At 34.0% G+C, this 9,289-nt stretch overlaps 1 long non-coding RNA gene across 1 annotated transcript; it reads right to left on the bottom strand.

Annotated features, from left to right (window-relative positions):
* Positions 1-315: 315 nt before the first annotated feature.
* Positions 316-1,618, bottom strand: LOC101738127 (uncharacterized). Its single transcript, XR_009974596.1, has 2 exons — positions 1,309-1,618; positions 316-751 (listed from the first exon to the last, which is right to left on the bottom strand). It is a non-coding gene; the product is annotated as an uncharacterized LOC101738127 (long non-coding RNA).
* Between the last annotated feature and the right edge of the window lie 7,671 nt (positions 1,619-9,289).

The following is a 9,289-nucleotide window of genomic DNA, read 5'->3' on the forward strand; positions in this document are numbered from 1 at the left end:
CCCCTCAAACAGTACGTACGCAGTAATCTTCTTGAAGGCCTGAAATAAAAGTGGCTGGAGATTTCCTTAATTAAAGGTTTGAACAACCTCTTTGATGTCATTGGGGGAACGGAAAAAAAAATTGGAAACTGGAAATTCTTCGATGTCGCCGCCTCTTCATTGGAACCCGTGAATTTTGATGAGTTTTCAATGTATTTTTAAAGGTAAATATTGAGTGAATTCGATGCTCCCTCGTCGCTAATGAATCCGTATCAGATATTTTATTCAAACTCTCCGAAAAATAAGCTACCTAATAAGTAACAAAAAATGCAGAAAAAAAAATTATAACCTTTTTATTTACCACGGTGTTCGATTATTTTATCTTATGATATGGTATGAATTTGGGTTGAAGAACGTTCGTATATATGCCACGTTATATATTTATTACGTGCACCTACGAGAATAATAGTTCTGTGGTAATTTAATTAAATGCCATTGGCCTTTTTATTTTAAAAAAAAGTTTTGTTACGACATTATGCTAATCATGGTTGGATCGGCTCTACTTAAACGATAGACAATCTTTCGAACTCAAATTCTCACCAGCAAAGCGAATTTAACCTGTAAATTGAAACACAAAAAATATTTGCAGATTCTATTAAAATTCCCAAGATATGTATTAATATTTATACGTAGTGCGAAGTTCCGTTCGATGCTGAATAATTATTTATAGTCGATTCTTGATTTGAGTATTTTTGTATGAGAACATCTCGGGCTGAAAAAAAAATTGAAGATAATTTTAGGGGAACATTAATTATAATTAATTACTTCAGTTAGTAAGTCTAATCGAGCAACAGAATCGATTTTGATATGATAAAGTACCAGCATTATTAAGCTATTGCATAGTTTTTATCGCGGACTTTGAGCGCGGCGACCGAATCAAGAAATTCCGTAACGAAAATAAAAGCTAAGACATTCACACGTTGCGCTTGTGTAGTGTTTGTGAATAAGCCCGCGGCGTGACGTCGCACTGCATGCGCATCATGAAAAGTCTGCCCATCTCTCTCTGGCGCGGTCTAGCTTATTAGTGTGAAGGGGACAGTAAATGTTTTGCTTTTGTTAATGTATAAATATAGCGCGGTCTTATTTTATTATTGTTTTAATATTCAATTATTATTGTCTAATTATAATTGCATAAGTTGAAAAAAAATTGCTATGCAATAGCTTTACCGCGGCAGTCCCCGATTGCCACACGAGTTTCTTTATTTGCATTTAACGTGACGGAAAATATTAATTTAGACAGTTTTAGATATTTAAAAAAATTATGCTTACCTCGCCTGCTGGCAAATCGATTGACGACGTCAGCAAATTCTCTACCAATAATTTCAACGATTGATTTATTTCCGAACCACATATCCATAGCGCTGTTGGACAGCCATTTCGAAGGTCTGTAATCCCTTGGAGGATGAGATGTTTCTATCTTAACTTTCCGACTTTCCGAAACTATTATAATGAGCTGTAGTATAATTAAAATTTTGTAATATTCCCTAAGCATTTTGTAGCTGATGTACGCTGCGAGTGGTTCGTGAAGAATGATATGAATATTTAATGCGTCTAAAATATTTCTGAGATAGTTGATGATTAATCAGGATGTGTGCTGATGTGTTGCTGTAACATGTTGTGGTAATAGTTTCCGTGTTTAGTGTGAACCAAGTATTTCGTATTTTGTTTGGTTTTCATGAGTCGTGGACATAATTAAAACTACTTTTACGTTATATTATTTTCGACGTTTCACATACTTTATACTTTTTTTTTTTTTTTATTGCCTTTGTAGGCAGACGAGCATACGGCCCACCTGATGGTGAGTGGTTACCGTCGCCCATGGACTTCAGCAATGCCAAGGGCAGAGCCAAGCCGCTGCCTACCGCTTAATACTCTCCACAAGCCTTTAGACGACTTTGCTGGTGGTAGGACTTCTTGTGAGTCTACACGGTTAAGCATTATTTTGCTATTATGTTACGACTATAATAGTTCATTGTTAAGAAAATGACACATGTTAGTTAACGCATCTGTCGTCCTTAACATAATACCAACATAAAATATCTAAATAATGATTATGCTCTACCATCTAAAAGATAAGATAAAAATCAAAATAATGGAATAGATCTTCCTCCTACAGGCGATACAAATTTAATGTTTTGTCTATTTTTAAAGCGTTTTAATTTTTTTCTAACGAAAGACATTACCTACATACTTAAATACGTACATTATTTTCATAGTGAAGGAATAAAATCGTATAATAAAAATCAAACCTGCAAGGATTATAATTTGCGTAATTATTGGTGGGAGGGCGTCTTATGAGTCCGCATGGGCAGGTACCACCACCCTACCTATTTCTGTCGTGAAGCAGTAGTGCCTTTTGGTTTGAAGGCTGGGGCGGCCGTTGTACTGTTATAACTGAGAACTTAGAGCTTTGTCCGGCTCTGGTAACCACTTAACACCTAGGTGAGCCGTAAGCTAGTCTATCCATCTAATAAGTAAAAAAGGTTATTCGTCGATATTTGAATATTGTGCTAACTACCGTTATTATTGTTTAAAACATATTTCTAGATTTTTAAACGTCAGAAACATTATATTGAACATAAACATTATATTTTACTGGTGGTAGGACCTGTTGTGAGTCAGCGCGGGTAGGTACCACCGCCCTGCCTATTTCTGCCGTGAAGCAGTAATGCGTTTCGGTTTGAAGGGTGGGGCAGCCGTTGTAACTATACTGAGACCTTACAACTGATATCTCAAGGTGGGTGGCGCATTTGCGTTATAGATGTCTATGGGCTCCAGTAACCACTTAACACCAGGTGGGCTGTGAGCTGGTCCACGCATCTAAGCAATAAAAAAAAATATGACCGCGATAAAGACGCTGAGATTAAACCGTTAAAGTCGATTTATAAATTATATTTTTATTTATTTTTATTGCTTATATGGTTCGACGAGCTCACAGCCGACCTGATGTTAAGTGGTTATTGGAGCCCATAGACATCTACAACGTAAATGCGCCACCCACCTTGAGATATAAGCTCTAAGACCTCTGTATAGTTACAACGGCTGCCCTATCCTTCAAACCGAAACGCATTACTGCTTCACGGCAGAAATAGGCAGGGTGGTGGTGCCTACCCGCGCGGACTCACAAGAGGTCCTACCACCAATTATACCAAGTATTTGTTTCACCATGATATTAGCTCAATTCGATCGATCAGCAAAGAGCTTGAAACTATCATATCTTCAAAACAGTATCTCCTTTCATAGCTTTCGTTCAAAACAGTAGCTTTGTTTTTGTTTTTAAATCGAAGTCAAAAAATGCCTATGGCATTAAGTCCGCCTTTATACTTTCTAGTATAAGAAGTTATAAATAAATAAATAAATAAATAAATAAATAAAAATACACAATCTATATCGTTTTTCGGCGGTTTTCGTGCTGCATAAATAAATAAATAAACTTAATGCAATAAAATTTCATCTTAATTTTTTATTTATTTATTATTTTAATTTTATGCTAAAATAATATATTACACGGATTGCTCTCTTGTCGCATGCAATGGAATGCTTCATTGGTTTTTATCTGAAATAGAAAAGCATTACATACTTTAAAATTTGCTTTAATTGTTTATTAAATTACATTCTTATCAGCCCGCGAATGACTCTTGTTGGTTAAATGGCTTTCCCAAGGTTTGCCACAACGGTCGGTCCTGCGCTACCCGCGACCACAGAATTCCTCGTCCCAGGCATACCCACACTGTATCTTCTTCTACGAATATGATATTCAATTCATATAATTAAAACTAAATTTTTAGAATTTTTGTTTTAATTATTACACCTCATAAATATGTATTAATTATGTCCAATGTATTCTCTGCCAGTCAACTAAAGCTAATAATATATATAATAATAAAATTTATAAAATAATAATAAAATAAAATAATGGCAGGCTTATCGAAACATAAATTAGACCCACAAACATATTATATGTACTTAATTTCATCATCATCATCATCATTTCAGCCTATCGCCGTCCACTGCTGGACATAGGCCTCTCCAATAGATTTCCAGTGCGACCGGTCCATTGCCACCTGCATCCAACGAGACCCAGCGCTTTTTACTAGGTCGTCGGTCCATCTAGTACTTAATTTAAAAGAAATAAACATTAAACACATACACAAAAATACATAAGTACACACTACACGTAAGTGTAAATATAAGTGTAAGTATAAACTATACAATATTAGAGAAAATATATTATTATAAACTTAATGAAACAAGCATCAATTCTAAATGATTCCGCTAATTTTACCAAAAGCATTCGCCGAACCCTTAACTTGAACATACACCGGTAGTACTTTAGATGTTTAATTAATTAATGAATATTATATTATAAGAAGGCTCGATTAATATCAAGGAGTTTTAAGCATGATGAATAATAAAGATAATATAAGATAATATAGGATAATATAGTTAGATATAAAACATAAAGATTGATTAACTTAGACATCACATTTATCTACAATAACCTAACGTAATCTTTATCATATTTTGCTTCTTGGATGTAAATAATTTTGTTTTGTATATAGCAAGGTTTTTTTTTTCCCTAGCATACGGCCCACCTGATGGTGAATGGTTACCGTCGCCCATGAACTTCAGCAATGCCAGTAGCAGAGCCAAGCCGCTCCCTACCGCTTAATACTCTCCACAAGCCTCGTTTTAAGAAGGACATGTCATAGCGCTCGGGAAACACCGTGGAGGGGAGCTCATTCAATAGCCAAATGGTACGTGACAAAAAATACCTCTGGAAACGCACTGTCGATGAACGCAGCGGTTCCAGATAATATGGATGAACTCTGCTCCGATGGCGGGAGGTGCGATGATAAAAAGGAAATGGCACTACGTCGTTGAAAAAAACAAGTTACAAAAAACTCACTTTTTCTGCCTTTCATCTCAACAATCCTATCGATAGCGCTCGAACCAAGATTCCACAGTTCTCTAGCTAGCAATCCCATCACAGTTTTATTGGAGTAGATGAAATCCATTGCCTTCCCAACCAAAACATCCGAAGTTGTGTATTTATTGTTCTCTAGCTTCTGAATTTCTCGGTTCAATTCTTTTGGGCTCTTAAACGAGTTCATTGGTGATATTATTAGAAGTAATACCAAAATGTGCGGCTGGAACATGTTGAATGGGTGAATGTAATGGATGTACTGATAAAACATTCCGAGAAGATCCTCTGTTTGTATTGTATACGGTAAGTAGATTTGTTATTGCTTGTGTTTTGTTAAAGTTTCCCAGAACTGTACGGAGCTCTAGGTACGGAAAGATTATCGAGAAACACAAACCACAGCGCTTGTTGTATGAGATTATTGGTTACACATTATTGATTCGTTGTTTATTGGTTCACACGATTATTGGTTCGTTTTCTGAAATTTTATGTGTTGTACTAAGTTAAGAAGATTATTTTGTGTTTTTCTATTATGGTCTGCTGATTTACATTCAGTATTCACTATAATTCAAATAGCTAATTGATTTTTGGCAAAGATTTTAAAATTATGTGTGAAGTAAAATTTTAAAATGAAATCATATTACTTTAACCACTTTTCCAATATCATCATATATTAAATATCATACTACTGATTAATTAAAAGTCATGCTGCTCTTAAACCAGAACACAAACAGGTTTTAAGAGGTAATATATTGGTGAATAGTTGTGTGTATAATTCAAATACACATGAAGCATTCGCATATGACTTATTCGCAAAATTTGAGACTCTAGTTATTTTGGCAATATCAACAAATTCCAAATAACCTTATAAGTCGTTTCAACTAAAAATCAGTAATAGAACAGTTTCAATAACGACCGGCTCTGTGCTGTCCGGTTCTGTAAATTCCCGGATAGTACCTTCAGTATATATTATATATATTATCCATTGTATATTATATACTGAAGGTACTATGCGGGTTGGGGGGGGGGAGGTACTATTAATATGCTTGTAGCTTCAATAAACGGTTTTACGTAAATGTAGACTTATCAAATTATATAAAACAGATGTATCAAAATTAAGTTTTCATTTCCAAATCTTTGAATCTCACTTAAAATTTCCGTAAAATACAACGGAAAATAGATCCATGATCTCTTGACTTATTTAGGGATCACAAAGTGTCACAAAGGCACAGGACTGCACGTGACAATCGAGGGAGCGACCGTATTGAATGAAATTTACATTTTTCTTACTTAGGACTTGTAATAGAATTTTCTTGTCGTCAAACTTTTCATGGGAAACTTCTAAATCAGTACTGACACGTTTTTGTTTTACCTGTTTATAGCTTAAGCGAAATTTTTATCAACAATTGCAAGAATACATTTGCCTTAAATTGTAATTCAAATTTATTACTTAGTTTACCTACTTCTTTGATTGTTGTTCTATTTTGTGGAAGTTTTTGCTTCCGGCATTTGAAGTTCCCGTTATATATTCAATTTATTTCTGCTTTTAACGTATTCTTTATGTTTATTATCATTCTGATTTTCCTTTGCAATAAGACATGAGTTTATTTGTGTTTAGGCTGTAAAATAAAATTAATTCTATTACACATTATGTAAGGGTAGTAAGGGTAGTGGTAAAGGTAGTATATATTATTGTGTATACATGTAGATATTACTGGTGGTAGGACCTCTTGTGAGTTCGCACGGGTAGGTACCACCACCCTGCCTATTTCTGCCGTGAAGCAGTAATGCGTTTCGGTTTGAAGGGTGGGGCAGCCGTTGTAACTATACTTGAGACCTTAGAACTTATATCTCAAGGTGGGTGGCGCATTTAGGTTGTTGATGTCTATGGTCTCCAGTAACCACTTAACACTAGGTGGGCTGTGAGTTCGTCCACGCATCTAAGCAATAAAAAAAATGGGTCCAAAAAAAGTTTTTTAAGCATCTTTTATAACGTTGTCGTCGCTTTAACTCACCAGAACCGACAGAATTTATCTCTCTAGTCGATCGTGAGCCACTAAGGGATCAAATGTATTTATATAAAATAATAAATAATGAGACTGATTCGAGCTGTCTTCTTCCCAAAATTTCATTTAAATTTCATACAAAATTAGTCGTATTTCCGCGCGTTCTAAACAGACCTTCCACATGTCCACGGCTCGAACGAAATATGCTTCTCTTTTGTCCGTAGATCTTGTGGGTTGTATGATGCTAAGTTCTCTAATGCTGACATCTTTTGCTTGTCAATTGTAGCATATAGAAAAGCTATTTTAAAATATTTATAAGGTGATTTAGTCCGATGAGTATTATAGTCTTATAGTGTAAGTTGATGTACAAAATAATATTGTGTTTCTTTTGTTTTTTTGTAACTTAAATTTCTAAATTTCTCTTCTTGTTCACTTTCTACTTATATGTGATTTTGATTGTATAAAGATATTTGGTTATTGTTTTAGCTATATTTTTTTAAATATTATATGTTTGTATTGTACTGTTTGTTTCCCAAATAAATAAATAAATCTCTAGGTGGTTGGCAGTATTTACGTTCTGATGTCTATGGGCTCTGGTTACCACTTAACGCCAGGTGGGTAGTAAGCTCGTTCAATAGACTAAGCAAAAAAGGTGAAGAATCAACTTGTAATTATTTCTATTATCACTCCCCAGTTTTTCTCTCTTTTTTTTTTCTACCAACATCATCCATAATAACACACCTTTACGATAATTATAGTGTATTTCCGTACGTACATTCCACTTAAAATATTTACCATTTACCGACACTTTAAAAGCCGACACTATTTAAAGACAGTCGTTATAAGCACTGTATACATTCAAAAAAAATATATTTTTTAAACCATACTATCCATAATATTCTTTCATTTTCATAGCAACACCAACAACGTTTTTTTCAAGGTATAATTATTAAATATCAATGTCAAATTCAAATAGTGCACGTGTAAATATATTTATTCATTGCCATTGACGTAATAGTACTTCTGGGAACAAACATTGCTGGTAACATTTTGTAAGCCTTTGCCAGATTAGTCTAAGATTCAAATCCTTTAAATGTGTTTTAAATTTCATTCAAACATCGAAATAGAGCGTATTGACATTTATCACACCTCTTGCGATTGTGAGAGTCTATGCTTTGTATACAGAGTGCAGTGATCAATTCGAGACGCGAGATCGAAATCTCATTTGTATCTTACAACCACAAATACAACATGCAATTTTTTATTTTACTCTTGAATATGAAGGAATGCTTGACCAAATATTTAATTGACAAATTTAATTGTTATTGACAAATTTATTTAATATATAATATAATATTTATATTTCTAGATCCTACCCGTGCATTCTGCTATCACTGTTTACTCAAATTTATAATTTATCTGGTATCTATTTAGACTATGTTATGCACCTTCATTTTGAAAGTCGTTCGTGCTGGGTACGTGCTTAAAAAACTGTCAAAGGACTTGAATATCGGCATAAGCTCATACCAATACCTATCACTCGATATCAATACGGAGTGGCTTGCCATTAGGTCAGGGACGTTTTGAAAGTGGGTCGCTATTGAATCTATATATTAATACGTGAAGCAAAAACTTTGTACCTATTTTTACGAAAATTGCGCGGAGGGAGGAATATGAGTTTTTCCACACTTATAAAGAATATAGAGAAAGAGTGCTGAATGCTTTAAATGTTTCTTTATTATGCATTAATAATACATTAAATCAATTAAATAAAACATAACACACACTACCATGTATTTAACACACACACACACACACACATACGTGTTTATTGTCAAACTTTTAGTCTGTGTTCAAATTGAGAATAGATTATTATTGTTTGTCTTTAATATTATTTTTCTATAGTGTAGTCTTGGTGAAATCTCTGATTATAGATATATGTAGTCTTTGACAATAGAACAATAATAATGTCCATACTTATGATTTCATTTGGTTATAGTCTAATTTAGACTACAGAAGGACCACTAGTTCCATTTAAATAATTCGCTCGTCTATTAGTATTAATAAAAGAACCACCATATACTAGTCAAAACAAAATAAGAACCAACAGTTTTTTTCAGTGTGCGGATGAAGGGTTGGTTAATAATGATCAGATTAGATAAATTGTTTATTTTTTATTTAAATAGAACAATTCAAAATTCAAAAATAATAATGTATATATATAATTACCAAATTTTGGAGCCTCTGGGTCTGCGGAGGGACTTCGGTTCCCTCTGTATTTTGTACCGTATGTTCCATGGGGAGTGCTCTGAGGAATTGT

This window comes from Bombyx mori, chromosome 13 (genome assembly GCF_030269925.1).
Source record: "Bombyx mori chromosome 13, ASM3026992v2".
NCBI classification, from domain to species: domain Eukaryota; kingdom Metazoa; phylum Arthropoda; class Insecta; order Lepidoptera; family Bombycidae; genus Bombyx; species Bombyx mori.